Source organism: Atheta coriaria, unplaced genomic scaffold (assembly GCF_025399875.1).
Source record: "Atheta coriaria isolate IRGN ID8LTWV9N9 unplaced genomic scaffold, Caltech_Dcor_3.1 hic_scaffold_9_pilon, whole genome shotgun sequence".
NCBI lineage: Eukaryota > Metazoa > Arthropoda > Insecta > Coleoptera > Staphylinidae > Dalotia > Dalotia coriaria.
In genome coordinates this window covers 9,985,168-10,003,076 of record NW_027045451.1, presented here as the reverse complement: position 1 = coordinate 10,003,076, position 17,909 = coordinate 9,985,168, and the positions used below count along the sequence as shown (strand labels likewise).

General features: G+C 30.9%; 1 long non-coding RNA gene across 1 annotated transcript; it reads right to left on the bottom strand.

Moving 5' to 3' along the window:
- Window positions 1-15,856: 15,856 nt before the first annotated feature.
- On the bottom strand, window positions 15,857-16,333 carry LOC135798681 (uncharacterized). The gene is made up of 2 exons (XR_010549766.1): window positions 16,234-16,333; window positions 15,857-16,156 (listed from the first exon to the last, which is right to left on the bottom strand). It is a non-coding gene; the product is annotated as an uncharacterized lncRNA (long non-coding RNA).
- Window positions 16,334-17,909: the final 1,576 nt, after the last annotated feature.

Sequence of the window (17,909 nt, the reverse complement as noted above, 5' to 3'; positions counted from 1 at the left end):
GCGAGATAAATAATGTGGTAATGCTCGCAAATGAGAATGAACGACCGGAATTCACTCGTAAATTATTACAGTATGAGTGTACGAGTATGTGTTTTATTTTTTTCCAAGCTTGCAGTGCACAAATGAGAAATAATGCAATAAAATAAACGCGAAGAAACAACAGGAAAATGTTACACACGTTTTGTACGCGCACTTGTACTAGTTGTACTTGTTTCAATGGTGTTGTAAATTATTCTTTATGTCGTTTGGCGTGTTTTCGTACGTAAAAAGTCACAGTTTTACGTTGCGGAATTGCACTTGGATGGGACATGACAGGGGACATGCGTTTTCTTGTTTACATCGAGTGAACAAGGCTAAAACAATCAAAAAAACATCGTGTTGGGATTATTTTTTGGGTAAAAATTACAAACTAAAAATGAAATGACTTATATTAATGCATATTTGCATGAGTTTTGTGAAATACACTTGAATGTTAACAAATTGCGTTGAAAATAGCATTTGTACGTTTTTAAATTTTTTTATAAAAGTTTAATTTTGTAATAATTGTAATGTAATCTTCTATCTTCTATATATATATATATATATATATATAATGAATTGCTGTTCGTTAGTCTCGCTAAAACTCGAGAACGGCTGAACGGATTTATCTTATCTTGGTCTTGAATTATTCGTGGAGGTCTAGGGAAGGTTTAAAAGGTGAGAAAAATTCGAATAATTGCCGGGAAAATCCTCAAAACAGCTCTTTTCTATAGAATAAAATTTGACATTGAGATTCAATCATAGTTATAGTTAAATAGTTGAATTCGGCGCGCTGAAGTGCATTATTGACAAAACTTTATATGCATAATTTCTTTAAATTAAAATTGCTAATCTTATTGATAGAATTGACTCTTACTACGAGTATGTCTAGAACAAGAGAGTAAAAACGAATTACATTTTTATTAAACACTGCCGGAACGAAGTCGCGGGCAACAGCTAGTTTTTAATATATTTTAGGTTTATGATAAACTTCAGCTACAAATATTAACTTTTTAATTTACGTGTAAAATGTAAGAAATAAATAAAATCGTGGGTATGTTCATTCATTACATAACAAAATGTAATTAGTTTAGTAAAAATACTAAATGTGCTAATTGTTCAAAAGTTTACATTTGCGCAATTGGTCAAAAACGTTTCGTTTTATTTAAATTCAAATTTCCACACAACCAATATTATTGTAAACTTTTCGCGTCTTTCACTAGGCAATTATTTAAACTATTTAGGTTTATTATATTCATTAAAATAAAATGTTTTTCTTTATTTGCGACTTTTTATGCAAAAACTTGTAATTAAAATTTAATATTAATTATTAAAGATAAATTGAATGTTTCTAATTGATTTTAAATTTAATATTTATGTTGCAGTTTTGCAATAGATTAATTCCCGCCCGTCCTCGAGCGATTTTGCTCACAGCTTGCGTTTTGCGGCTGCGTTTCAATAAAATCCATCACGTCTCGGGGTCGCCCTCGGCGCGCGATTATTAAACAAATAAACTCATCTCTGCGCCAGCGCCATTAAAATGTTGAATGTAGAGATAATCATCTCGACGCAATAAAACATCATCGGACAGATCCACACATCCACACAACATTTGTGCCCGCGACGGTTCAAGAACATTCAATAAAACATTCGAATATTTCGAGATATCGAGATTTCCGATCCGATCGGACGAGCCATCTTTATCTAATAAAAGATAAGTCATCATTTGATGATGATGATGAATCAAATCATCGATAATTTCACGAACGTCAACAAATCGCGGAGGAGGCTGGTGCAAGTGCCAAGTGTGCGTGTTTTTTTTTTATTCGGAGAGTTCTGTGTGTCTTTGGGTCAGGGTTAGGCTAAGCTCGAATCGATATCGGTCTGAGGTCGCCGATCGGACTTCCATCTTCCACCTTCATTTGCATGCGAATTCATCAACATCTGTATCTCGATTTGTAATAGGTAATGGGTATTTTTAACATTCGATTCGATTATACATTGGCTAAGATAAAAAAAAAACACAGACACACACACAACACAACACTAGATGAGACGCCTCTTTCATGTAATGTTGTTGTAATTAATTGTAGGAGTTAATAAATAATTGGCAGTAACAGCAGAGGTTTGTAATTAATACAAAATGATCATTATGAGAGATTTGTGTGAATTTGATATATCAATTAATTGATGTACATAATTATTAAATGAATGTTTACATTCCATTAGCATTTAACACTTGTAGGAGGTGATATTTTGCTTAAATAATTTTTTTTATAAATGAATTTTTGATAATTTCTTAGTTTTTATCTTTAAAAAGTGATATTTTGTAAGCAACTTTCAATTATTTTATTTTTAGTTGTCAAGTTTGGCGGAGAGACGGCGACTTATGAAATATTGACAATATTTGGTCAATCAAACAAAGCTGTGTTAGTTACATCAATTATAACTCATGAACGGTTGGACAAATTTTAATGATCTATAATTTTTCGGGTTTGCCTCGACCACGAATAGCAGAATAACAATTAAAATATTTAAAACTAGCTTTAACCCGCGGCTTCGCTCGCGAATATCTAAACTAATGAAGTTGCTTCCGTACGCGTCTGTAGTCACAGAAGAAGTAACAATGAAGTAGAATGGCGGGAAGTTTAAAATGGCTGAAAGTATAGTCTATGGAAGTATAGTGTACAGTCTCCATAGTGTAGTCAATTGGATTTGATGTTGACGTAGCTGTCGGTAATACAGTGTGATAATACAGTGTGATGGTACTATAGTACTTAGGTTTGAGCTTCATTGCTGGAATGCTAGATGGCGTTAAAGTAGTCAAATAGCCAGATGCAGAGGTATTATTGGCTAAACAATTTCTTTATTTTGTTTAAAAAATATTTTTTTTTATTAAATAAAAAGTAGCCTATAACCATTCGGGGACCACTAAGAATATGTGTACAAATTTTAATGATGATCGGTTAAGTAGTTTTTGCGTGAAAGTGTTACAAACATCAGCACTTTCGCATTTATAATATTAGTAGGGATTATTACTTAAAGTGTTAAATAAGGGATGACAATTGGTATAGGGATTGAATCATAATTTTCGTTAAATAATTGAATCCCAGATGGCGCTAAAGTACATTATTAGCATTCCTCATACTTAAAAATAAAATAACTTATTTTAATGACCAAGAAAGTAAAAACTGATTACTGATGTACTAAAATCTTTGCGTGCCAAAATTAATATATTATAAAATTGCCGTCAATCAATTATATAAATCTTTAAAAAAATAATCTAGTCACAAATCACTTTCCCAGTTGAAAAAAATCATTAATTTCTAGACAAATTTATTTCAATGATAAACAATCAATCATACATTTAATTTTTTCTACTTTTAAAATGGTAGAAAATGACTGATTATTGATTGATTGCCCAATACGTTCAATACATTGATAGTTTAAGGACACTCTCGATTATTATTTTTACTCGTCAAAATCATTTGTCAAAAATGACATAAAACACGCCGCAGAGAAAAAAATTATTACTCTCAGGATAAACAAATCTCCCAGACAAACAATAACAATAAAAAAAAACTCAGACATAAACAAAACACAAAACGCAAAACAAAAGAAAGTAATGAACTGTCAAACGAACCAAAGTCATCATCTTCCTCTGTTTTATACAACTGCAATAAACATAACCATCAAAATTTATTACTGATATTATCATCAGCATCAAGATAAACTCAGTTAAAATCTATTAACAAATCATCATTGTCAAACGTGATTGCCATATCATGTTCATCAAGATACCAGCAGCCAAAAATAAAAACGAAAAAAATTTAACAAAGAAATGATGAAGGAACGTAGGCGAAATCATCGCCTCAAAGGTTTTGACCCATTTTCAAACATTCATAAATTTCGCGTGTGTTACTGCTCACGAATCGACGCGCACATTCGAGATTATTTATTGGTCAAGCGTTCGATTATTAATCAGCTGTAAATAACAACAACAGAACGCAAGAAAAAAACAAAAGAATGTCATGTCCAACACTCAATGAATAGGCAAGCACATGAACACATCAACTATGAAATGTCACAAGCCAAAAACAATTCAAGAGTGTTTCTTGACCAGTTGTCAATGACATTGTCAATAATTAATTATAATTAATTTATTAATGAAACTTCGAAGATGATTTAGTGTTAATTTGGTGATTTTAGATAGTTGAAGGTATAAAATATACTAAATTATATTTTTGTGTATTTTGGGTTGCCTATGTTCACAAATTTAAAATTAAAGGTTAAAATCAGGTTATGCTTGATTATTTAAAAAATAGCAAATAATTATAAACTATTACTTAATAATTATGTTTTTAATAAATTATTGGAAATGATTTATTATTTATTAGCTGGTTATTGATAGTTGAAGGCATAAAATATATTAAATTAGGTTTTATGTGCGTTTTGGGTTGTCTATATTCAAAAAAATGTAAAATTTAAGCTTAAAATGTGATTATTCTTGATTAAATTTCAAAATAACTTCATATAACCTTGTCTAATGCATAAAATTAATCATTTTTAAAAATAATTGAAATTTTTTACACTTTATGATCCATAAATCTTAGTTTTTACTTTATATTAAATTAACTGTAAATTTTACAGTTAACTGTAATTTTAATTTCAATTTCAATAAAACCCCTGGGGTTATGTTCGTTATTGATATCAAATATCAATATTATACTCCAATGCATTTAATTTAAATAATTGAATTGGGTTTTTAGCAATGACCAACACAACATTTAGTAAAATCCTTGTAGACTGTGTTGTACAGTTGCATTTAATGCATTTCACGCGGCTTAAAGTGAATGTAAGACATAAAAATGTCGGATTAGCTGGCGCTGCAAGTAATATCAATCTTTTTATTCGTTCGCGTGCGATTTGCGTCGCTCAGAGACAGACGTTCGATACGTGTGGTCGACGTGGTGATATTAAGCCGGTGGCGCTTGTGCAACGCGTGAGGCATCAGTGCGCATCAATAAATTGTCGATAAATTACGCGAAAATGGAACGATTATGTGAGTTGCGGTGCGACCTCACTGGTTTTGCATCATGCGCCATTTGTCAAAAGATGTGCATAATATCAATAAACAGATGTTATACTTGATGTCATTTATAATGACAACGAAGAATCGAATCGAAAAAACGTGTATTTTGGGTTGCATTTGTCAAATATTAACATTTATCTTCCTAACTAATTATTTTCTTGTTTTATGGAGTTATTGAAGTGTGACTTTGCTTATTAAGTTCTCAATTTTCATTGAAAAAAGAAAGAAATGCTAAAAATGCACTTTTCTACCTTAAAAATTTAATAATTGCAACGAAAAGTAGCTTATTTCATTTTCTATGATCAAAACAATCTCTATACTAAAATTTATCAAAATTGCTTTACTGGTATTGGCGTGAAAGAGTAACAAACATACAAATTATTACACAATATTACTTAAAGTCAACAAAAACTAAATTTTTCATTTTATAGACCTTTAAAGTGTTGTAATCTTTTGAAATTCTCGACAAATAACTAAAAACTCTTTTTTATTTAAATATTTTGTACATTTAGTTACACATTATGAAAATACTACTTATTATATGCATGTTAGAATTACGAAATGTTGATTCGGTTTTACTAGTTTTATTCAATAATACAGAGCGATCGGATCTTAATTGTGAACAGTTTACAACGAATGCCGGAGCACGAGTCTGAGTCATTTCTTAGGAGACGCATGCCCAGCGACGCAAGTCGCTGACATAAACAGAAAAACCCCCCATCAGTGATGTGACTCCATATCCACTGGGTGTTCTGCATGTTGCTGGTGCATGGTCATATACGCAACCTTACATGCAACTTAATGAATGTTTGTTTAGTTGCCTATAAAACAAATGTGGTTATTGGCATTATATGAGCAACAGTATTTTACTTTCATTAAATTATCCATTGTATTTGTATAATAGTAAAATTAACTGAGAAAAAGTATTGTAAATCATAAAATTGAGTAACAAAAATGCCTTGGCACTTCGCTCCGCACTCATCCTCTTCTCGATAAACTATTCTCTTATTATTTTTACGATTGTCGGCGATCAAGATGCACTCATTGTTCATCTTGCATGAAATATACCCGTCCATTCTTTCGCGAACGCGCATAGTTTGGAAACAATTACGATTCTTTCACGTTGTCGGAATTGAGACGCGATTGTTTCGCCTGTGAGGCATGAAATGGCAATGAAAGTTAAAAATGTGTAACACAACTTGAAAAAATGAATATAAATATAAACAAAAAGCAAGCGCGAGGTGAAGGAAAGGCCAAAGGATACAAATTATTCGAATTCCACGCATATTTTATGTAGTATTTTGGGATTGGTTACTCAGTAAATATTAATATGTACTCAATCCCTACTAATATCTAAAATTCCAATAATGCGAAAGTCCTGATGTTTGTTACACTTTGACGCAAAAACTACTTAACCGATCATCATGAAAATTTGTACACATATTCTTAGTGGTCCCCGAATGGTTATAGGCTACTTTTTATTTAATAAAAAAAAATTTTTTTAAATAAAATAAAGAAATTGTTTAGCCAATAATACCTCTGCATCTGGCTATTTGACTACTTTAACGCCATCTAGCATTCCAGCAATGAAGCTCAAACCTAAGTACTATAGTACCATCACACTTTATTATCACACTGTATTACCGACAGCTACGTCAACATCAAATCCAATTGACTACACTATGGAGACTGTACACTATACTTCCATAGACTATACTTTCAGCCATTTTAAACTTCCCGCCATTCTACTTCATTGTTACTTCTTCTGTGACTACAGACGCGTACGGAAGCAACTTCATTATTTTAGATATTCGCGAGCGAAGCCAAGGGTTAAAGCTAGTAGTTAAATAAAATCTGTTAAAGAAAATAGAATATTAAGTCACAAGTGCGCTAAACGGCATTTTAGATACGAGATTTAACATTTTTAATAAATTGAACGCATAATACATTTTATGTATGACAAATTCCTTGTATTTGTAAAGAATTAAACCATTTGCAAAAGGAAAACTTGATAAAACACGATGCTGAACGATTTTTTGTCAGTTTGTTTTCGTTTCACGTCTAAACCACTCAATAAATTTTAATAAATTTTGGTACAGATATAAATTAGACTCTGGAATAAGACATAAGCTGCTTTTTATCGCTAAAAATTAACTTTAAGAAGGTAAAATAGGCAATAAAGTTTGTGTGCATTTCTGGACAAATTTATTTTATATAAATTCGTATCAAAATGCATCTTTAGCTGTTCGACACGTGAATCATAACTCAAATATTGTTTATTTTTATTTTTACGATTTAATTATAGCACTAACTTGAATCCAACAAATAAAACACAATCAGCAATTACTTTTATGTACCCACACGTTTTGTTTCATGATTGTACCGATTCAATATCCGCATGTTAACAAACGACGCATTTAAATATTATTGAATTATGCTGCAGTCATTACATTACGATAAAACGCAATGCATTACGGTAATATTAATATTTGCATCAATAAAATTATAAAAGTTAAACAACGCGCTTTGTTCTATTTTATTCGCAATTTGCACATAAGCGTAATATTTGTGCCGGCATTCGTGATTCGTTAAATGAAACAGTTGAAACAAGTTGAACATGCGATTGTGGTGCATTTTAAATGTTTATATTGTTTCGCTTCCGTCTACCGCCGGTAGAGACCACAAGTCTTACCTAATACTATTAATTATAATTACAACTTTGTTATGGCAAATTTTAATGCGCTTCTCGCTTATTTTAGCGTGCGCACATTTAAGTTGTGCGTGCGCAACTTTTGTGCAGCTTTCTTAGCGTGCGGAATAATTATAAACGAAATTGAAATTTAATAGGAAGTGGAAATGAATTAAATAATACAAGTATTGGAAACTCAGGAAGTTTCTGTTGCGCATGCGCATGTAACTCAATAGAAATGTATTAAATTTGGTTATATTGATGTGTATTTTGGGTTGCATATATTTTTCAGAAAAAACAACAAGGAAGTAAAATATTGTGTCAAAATCAACGATAAACATTTCTAAAGGTTTTGTTAGTTAAATTGATTCATAGCTTTATTAACATTTATCTCTTTCCCAGCAAAATATTAAAGATTAATTGTATGTTGAAATGTTTTGCAAGTCAAAGTTTAAAAAAACCACAATTTCTGATTAATTAGCAGCCAGAGTTCAAAGTTCAAGTTATTCTTGAAAGTATTGTTAATAATGTTATTACCAAGTGTTAATGAGAGTTGAAATGTGTCGAAAATCAATGATTTTTTGTTATTTTGCATTTATACCAATAAAAACTTAATATTTGCGATATTCACGAATAATAACAACAATAAACATTTGATTAGCACGCAAAATAAATAAAAACAAAAAATAATTCCAGTGTATTATTATTATTACATATTACCTAATAAAACGTTCGTTATCGTAATTGTATTTCGTTGTTTCACAAATTCTAAGTGATTTCAAGCGTAAAGGTTGATTGATATTAATGAAGTCGGCGAATTTGAAAGAAATTGGCATTATATGAACATTTTGGGACGTGCAATGATGAAAACGATCACTCGCCTCATCGCCTGTTTTGTTATTAATCTGATCGAAGGCGTGATATGCAAATGTGTGTGCTCGGCGTACGCGCGTTTGGGGTTATGGTCAATGACGTCATGATGTCAGGGTCAATGGAGTTCTGTTCTTTCTAGTTCTTGCGCACTTTTTTCCTATGAAGAAATCCACGACAACGAGTTTCCTTGATGCAATTATCAATTCAATTGTTTACGGGAGATGTAAATTAAAACAAAACACAATCGCCAAAATAAATGAAGACATAAAATACTCGTATATTTATGGTGAGGTATTGTTTGAGGTTAAGTTTAGTGTAGTAGAGTATAGTATTCAAATTAAGATTTAAATTAACGCGTAAACGTAACAATTTACTGTGAAATTTTCCAAGGGCAAAGAATTTTGGAGTTTAAGACGTGTTGGAGGTTAGGTATTCAATCAATTGTTGTTAATTTTGGTTGTTATATAATTTTGGGATTAAAAAATGGTAGAAATTTGGATATAAAATTATTTGGAAGATAATTTAAAGAAAAAATATAATAGTTTTGTTAAAATTGGGAATTTTTCATAAAAAAAACCGGTATTTCGGTAGTTGAAATAAAAATACCGGTATTTCACAAACCCAATTGAAACATTTTTACACATTAACAGTGGATTACTAGGTACATGTATTGAAAATGTTGAAACTTCAAATTTACTCTTTTTTTAAACTTTTTTATGTTTAAGAGTATATTGGGTTGCCTACCATGTTAAAGTATGGTTAGAATTGCTTCGTTTTAAATTTTTTTCATAATTTTTCTGTTTCGTTGATATCATTATAAATCAAAATCCTTTCCCACTATGTGGCTTCCCAAAAAATAATCAAAAATAAACCACACACACTATGCATTCTCCAAGAACTGAAATTAAGACCACATTTGTAAAGTGCCAAGTGTCAAGTGTCAAAAATAAATTTCGCAAATTTATGGCCGCAGCTCTTAATCATCGACTCCACTCCTTGCTCGCCGAGGTGCGTCGTGCGTTCAACAAGAGTTCGTCTTCGGCAATTCGCGTGTCGCTGGACACTGTTCATTACTATTCATATCGCGTTAGTTACAGCCCGGTGACATTTTCACGCGGCCGTCTTCTGGTCAAGCCGAGGCGATAAGGTCACGGTCAAACGCGACGCAAACGAAACCAATTCGTCGTAATGTGCTAGGTGGTAGGTAATTTCCAAACGCAAAATACGACTCAACATTAAACACATTATATGCAAAGGGTTGTTGGTGTTTTGTGGGTGTCAAATGTCGCATTTCGCTGGCTGAAATTATGCTTGAATGAGTTCTTGAGTTTCATTCATCGCAAACCATGCATGCATGCAATCGGGATGACATTAAGATAATAAATGTTTCCTGTGGGCATGCAGAATCACAAAATCGTGCACACCAGATGGTAATCTCCGGCGAAGAATTCAGGTGGTTTATAATTACACAAGTGAAATTTTTGAATATTACACACGATAGTGGCGCATAAATTTCGGCCGCCCGGCGGGGCACCTATCCGAAAATTGTTAAGCGCGCAAAACAATGCGGGGCGAAACAAAAATCTGCATTTTGATAACTGCAAAAGGTAAAAATTGAGTTTAGAAAAACCCAGCGGTGCAATAAACCAACAAACTTGATTTCGAACTCTTCAAAACTCTTCGGGACACAAAACTCTTTGGAGAGAGGACAGAGATGATTAAACGCCCGCTGATGATGAGAATTGAAGAATATCATTCAATATCAAAAGTATTTTTGATCCTCTTTCACAAATCCCTAAATTTGTTTCTTATTTTTTATCTTCAAACCTTATATTTATATAGATTACAATAATCATCTTTCTTGATATGAAATTTAAAGGATTGATTGATTATAATCTTTAAAAAATTGATATGCATTGTATCGATTTGAATAGTGTCTGGATTTGCTGGGGTGTATAATAATATGTTTTTGTAGGAGTTTTGCATTCTAATGGTGATAATGAATATTCGACTTCTTAGAAAAGGTAACAATATAGGTCCTTCTTAGAAATTTGCATGGCATAGTTTATTTATTAATCGTTTTGCGGTTGATATTACCGATTCTTTAATGAATGACTAATGATTTGATACGTAAACCTTTTTTATGTTTTATTTTAAATAAAAGTTTTTGTTTATAGAAATGAGAATAGCTAATAATGCACTTTTACGCCATTATTTAGCTATAACTATGATTGAATCTTCAATCAATCAATTTTGATCCTTTATTTAACACCCGGTATGTAACAATTTTTGATATTTTAATAGTTTTTCTGCTATTCCCAACGGAAACAAATCCAACAAATCATGAATCATCAAAATCTATCCAGCCGTTTTAGAGTTATAAATGTTGTAACTAACACAAATTTTGTTTAGCAGTTATTAATACCCGAAAGTAGAAATTACAATTATTTCAAAATCTAACAATAAATACCAAAAACTACTGCGGATCTTTGATTTCTAAATAAGCAGCTATGTAACTTAAAAAATTAGAATATGTCTAAAATAAAATTTTCATTTGTAATTCAAAAACCTACCGAAATAAATAAAAACCAAAACATAACACCATCTCAATTTCTCACCGACAAGATAATTTTTAATGTAAATGCGCGACATAAATAAATATTATCCACGCCAAACTTCTACCAATTCTTAAACTTGTATCTTCACTATTAATATGATTAAAACTCAAATTTGCTTATTCATGAACGCAAAAATATTCAATATTCAGTCTTCCATCCGAAAAAATCCGTGCCGTTTCCATGCCGTCACAATGTCTGAAGCGACACACCGTTGCTTCGAACAATGTTTCGGTCACTCCGAACGCTTTGAACTTTTTGCGTTTGACGCATTTTTTAATTCCTCATAAATAACGTCTGTGCGCGCATCGCAACGCAGACAGCGAGACGCTGCGCGGATTTAAATCCGACGCGACCGATTCAAGCAGGTGCTAATTGATGAAAAATTTAGTACCGCACCGACCAGTTTTGCGTGATATTATTAACAATCGCGAAATACCGACAACCGCACTCAGTCTGACACCATACTTTCGTAAATTAATAATAATTGATATTAATTAATTGTAAATTTGTAAATTTTAAACACGGTAATTATGTTTAATTTGATTGTTTTAAGACTTTTGGTGACGGTGATGGGTCGTTTATGTTTTAATTTGTGTTGTAAAGCGCAATTTTCCAATTAGTATGATTTTACTCGTACATTTAGTTAAATTTGGTTGACCAATTGTAATAATCATAAACAGACTCTGACTCTGAAATTTAGACTTTTTAAGGATTAATATCGCTTAATAAACAACAGTTTTATAAGGATTTTGATTTATATCACTTTATGAGTGCATAATTAAGCTGTGTATCCAATAAAAAAGAATTTGTAATTTACACCGCAATTATAACTCATAAAATTATTTTGCAATCGTGATTATTCAGATAAAAATAAATAAAACACAAAAAATTCAATGGTTTGAATATGAAACTTAGAATGTACTAAAGCTTTAAAATTTAAAATACCTATAAATTGCTCATTAACTTTTCATGCAATTTATTTTTTACAACAGCTTTCTTGCAATTTATATTTAAAACTAGCTTCAACTTGCGACTTAAATTTTTGTAATTTTTGAATTACTCTTTGTGTTACTGAATTAAATGCGGTAATCTTTATATCATATGCTTAAAAAGCGCCCAAAAAGAATAAAAACATTTATTTTTGGTAAATTTTTATAATATTCGTTAAAAAATATAACAAAAAAAGTAAAAATAATGCTTTCATTGTATCATATTAAAAATAAAAACATGCTAAATATATATTTTTAGACTTAATATTAAATTAAATCACCAATAAAACATTAAAACTCTCTCATCTCGTAAAATTTTGAGCAAATATTTTCGACTTTCGTCGATTTTAAGCATTCAAACATCAAGAGACATTTATGCTTTGAAAGCACAATAAAATTATACTTAAACCGCTCAAAACACACTCAAAACACACTAAAAAGCAATAAAATGTTCAATTTTGAAGATGTCGAGACAGTTTCCTTAAGTGCATTTCGATGATTTGATGACATTTTCGAGCATCGCCAATATTTTAGCATTTTAACATTTATTAGTTTACATTTTAAGGATTCAGACGCTTAAGTTTTCAACGATTCTAAATCATTCTCAATGCTATTCATCACATTATCACACATAATAGATCGGCGATGATTCGATGAGAGCGCGCGCTCGACAATGTCGAGATGAATTATATTCGCGGCGGCGTGTTCTTGATGCCAAGGCTTTTGGGAATTTCGCGACCAACGAGAGATGCATCATCGGCCACGTGCAGAACCTTTCAAGGTTCCGTATAATAGAATCTAACTTGATATTAATTGGAAATGTTTAAGAAATATTGCAAATTAGATATAATATTATAATTTTTAATTTATGGTTGTTATCTCTTTTAGTTTAGAAGAAATTCACTGTCAAAAATCGTGGAATTAAATTATCGAGCACCCCCCGTTGACAATTTTTTCTTATGAATTAAAATTTTATTTCCTAGATTTCCAATTTAACCAGCTTATTTTATTGAGAATTGTCCGTAGATTAAGACTCTGCGATTCTAGCTTTTTTAGTTTACGAGATATTCGCAATTAAAATAAATCGTCAAAAATTGAAAAATTGCAATTTTTAGCACTTTCAGTCGCGTTTTTATACCTTTTACCCCATTAAATTAAATTATTTTAAATTTCCTTCTAATAGAGAATTGTCTAATCTTCCATAATTTACAATTTTCCGATGTGTGAATATAATATTATTATATTATATCATGGAGTATAAATTAAAGCAATATTGCGATTTGATAGGCATTATTAAATTGCTTATGATTGGTATTTTCATGCAATATCAACTTTGTTGCATATTTGATAAAATGTGTTTTGAATTGAAACCTGCCGTTACTAGATAGTCGGTTAGATGGCACTACGATGCACGTTTTCGCGTTAAATATTGCTTGTCGGTGGGAGTGATTGCACACCATGTCCGTGTGCGATCTCGCAATTTCACACAAGAGATCAGTTTGTTTACCTGCAGATATCAAACCTTTATTTCTTGCAATAAAATCACATCTTGCAGTTTATATTGGCATCGAAATTATAAGCAAGTATTCTTCAATTCTTAAATCATGAACATAACTAATAATTTTACATTAGGAGGAATAGTTTATTATAAAAATCATCATCAGTAAAACATTTTTATCATCAGCAGATACTTCGGCAGATATCACTTAAATATTTGATGTAAAATCTGGCACTCTGCCAGCATAAGAAATCATAATTACGCAAATCGAATTTTAATTTTTCATTAATTTTTCATTTAATTTTACGTACTCGTATTGTTTGTATTATATTTAATCAACACTCGACCGACTATTTAATTGAGTTTAATAATCACTATAGTAATGTTATTTACTATTTGCGCGTTTATTGTCCGGCCTATATGTAAATGCGCGAAAAGTGTATATAAAGTACTTTAGTCATGACTTTAGTCATGACTTTAGTCGTGGGGTGGGGCTTGGAGCATGTTGTGCTTGCATGTGCGAGTTAAAAAGAAATTAACAGCGAAATTCATCCATTTTGCAAAATATCAAGTTATTTACTTTGATACATTATAATAATTTCTAAATTTAATACCATTCTTACACCTGTAAAATTTTAATTTCATTACATTAGCAAAAGTTGAGTATGCAAATGTGCAATATACAAATATACAAATTACACGCTCGCTGCATTATATAATATAACTGCAACAAGTATAAACGGCGCTGTGTGTGTTTTTGCGCGCAGGTTTCGCAAGCATCGATTTTTTGACAGTTTTAATTTTGCGCTAGCATTTGCCCAAACCATAAATTATTCTTCATTATGCGCGTAGCGTAATTACAAACCTGCAAAGCGACAAGCGCACCATCACCGTGTAAAAACCAACACACTTTTAAACGCAGCTTAATTTATTTATCGAGTAAAACGTGGCAAAAGTGAATGCTCACGAAATTAAAGAAGTCATAAAATCCATGATCAATGTAAGTAATTGCGTGGGAAGACGTTTTTAATTACCAATTTCGATTTTATTTTATTGTTGTATTGTTTATTGTTTCGTGCATAATTTATTGGAAACTTTAATATTTTTGTATAAATATTGATTTGATTGCTAATAATTTTAATTCAGTTCTTTTTGAGTGTTATGTAAGTGTTTTTTATGTTGATTTTGTCATATATGATCGTCTTTATTATTTAATGATGAACTTTTTGTGCGATATTGTATGCAATCTCGTTAAACTAGTTTTGAATTAAGGAAAACGTAAAAAATAGATTGTCAATATTAATCATTATTTAAATTGCAATAATTTACAATTTAATTATATATATTTGCATAGAGTAAAAATCAAATGTATATAAATTTTAATATGTCTTGAGAATCTCGTAAAAGAAGAAAAAATATCAAAATTTTGCTTTTTTTGCTAATTGTTACTGATTGATAATGATTAGTTGTCATAGTCGTCAGGTAATTTTAATAAAAACCAACAACTTTAACATTTAATTTATGAATAAAGAAGAAATTTATTTATTTTAATTCGGTTTATTGTTATTAATTAATTTCTAATGAAAGTAAAATTTAAATTTGCGTCAAATTAATATTGTTTTTATGATGACTGAAAAACACAAGTCAAAAACCAAATCATTATACGATTTAAAGTAATATTTATCCAAAATTTAATAAATTATCATTTTGTAATAAGAAACATTTTATTACCCTTTGCATTTTGGCGTTTTCAATAAAAAGTAAAATAAACAAAAACAATTTATTTGCGTTTTTATTTCTTATATCTGTTATGTACCTACTTGACCAATAGAATTCTTCATATTAATCTAAAAAGTATCAAATTTTGACAACAAAATATAGCCTATTTGTTTTTCCTTCATCAAAACTATCTCTACACCAAAATTTAACAAAATTGATTAAACAATCTTTCCGTGAAAGCGTCAAACAAACAGCATACTCACATTCGCCTGTATATTATTATTAAGATAATATTTTTAATACCAATAACTACCGTAATTTTAATTTTTATGAGGTTAATTAGTATTAATTTTACATGTATATTTAGTACATTTTTATTTAGTACTTATGTTCAACAATCATAAACTTTAGGCATATTTTGCGGGCAAGGACATTCACTTTTGCAATTCATCCGCGTGCAGACCCAACCAGGCGCACCTGGCCAACAAATGTTGCATCCTTTCGCATCCAGTGCTAAATCAGGTCCTTCATCAGGACATTCATTCTGTGCAACACAACGTAAAGGATTGCACTCCCACACACCATTTAGGCACAAGCAAGATTCGCAGGACTCTGTAAAAATCTCTTTTTTTTCAGGCGTATCACATGGTGTTCCACGCACTAAAAAGTAATCATTTATAGCAACGGAATGATGAAATAATTAATCTAATCAAAATATGTAATACATTGTTACTTACTGGGTTGTTGACCATACACCTGCATAACGATGCAAAGCACGAGACATGCGACTAGCAGACGCATTTTCGAAAAATATGAGAACTCTCGCGACTATCGCGGTATTTAATGTATTTTTAACCACCTACTCAATAATTAAGATTACGAAGTATGTAGTCATGGCGATAACAAATTGGCATGGTCACGTATTTGTATTGCAGCCGGAAAAAAAAGTTTTAACATTCGTTGAGCGTTTATTTAAGTGTTAAAAACATTGTGAAAACTTTTCAACTACTTTTTGTATTATACCATAATAATTCTAAGCCTCATACCAACTAATATTTTAAATGCGAATTTAAACACAACGTTATGTATCTTTGTGACGCCACAACACAAAAACCACTGAACTAATTTTGATAAATTTTGCTACAGAGATATTTTGCACCTAAGAGAATAATAACGTTGACTATTTCTTGCCGCAAAAATATAACTAGAAAGAGGTTGGTGCAGGATCAAAAATAAAAGGAGATTTTGCTGCGCGTCGCTTTAATTTTAATCTTTAATTTTGGCTCGCTGCGCTCGAATTTAATAAATCTCGTGACTAAAATGCCGTTTAGCGCACGTGTACACTTAATGTACTATAATGTATTAATGTTTTGAAAATTAGGCAACATTTGAATATTACAAGTTTTAAATCCCTGGAAACCAATAAAAAAAAGTATCAACACTCACAAAACCGTGCGTAAAAGCTAGCAATTAATATTATAAATGCTTAAATTAATTTTAATAATTTCCTATTATGATACCTAATCAAAATTTAATCACACAAATTTTTTATTCGCTGTATTCGCGTAAAACTTAATGTTTTGATCTTTAACTGATTCAACTCTTGTGAATCGCGAATAGTTGGGAACATTATGGTTCGCCGCGTGTATGAAAATGCAAAGTGGAATTTCGGCAGAATTTATGAACACGATTAGCAATATTCAACGAGATAAAAATCTTGTCGTCAAGCGAAGCGCGCCGCTGGCCCAAACTAGTCGTACACGAAACGTGGAATCTCCGGCGACAAGATTTTTCGCTTTTTTGTCGTCGTTTTACTCTTTGTTCGCAACGTGTTTAATTCATTTTTATTTCATGCTGCGGTCGTCAGTGTCAGAGTCCTCAACGATCAGCAAACGAGCGAATCATGAATGAAGTTTTATCGATTTTAAACAAACTTAATTTATCGCATAAAGTTTAGGAAATTCACCAAAACAAACAAATTATGCGCTAAAAAGAACAAAAATTACATTTTGTATCAAATAATGTCTAAACATGTGGTAAAATTACTTTAATTATATGTTTAATGATCTGTTTAATGTTTATCAAGTAATTTGTATGTTTTTGAGTAATTTATTGAAGATTTACGAGCGAAACTAGACGAATTTATCTAAACACAATTAATTACGCTAATTTTATGCATTCACATATCATTTTTAGCATTTTGTTGATTTATAACCACTTGTCGAACATATAATCTTGCATAATTGTGCACTGTTCTAATTATTTCAGTCTGTTACAGTCAAAACATACAAAAAACGTGAAGTAAACAATTTCGTAAAGCTTCACCGAATTTTTTCTCATTACTCGCATTGTAACATTAATCAAACAGTCACATTTTGTCATTTTATAGATTATTGTATAATCAGTAATTCGT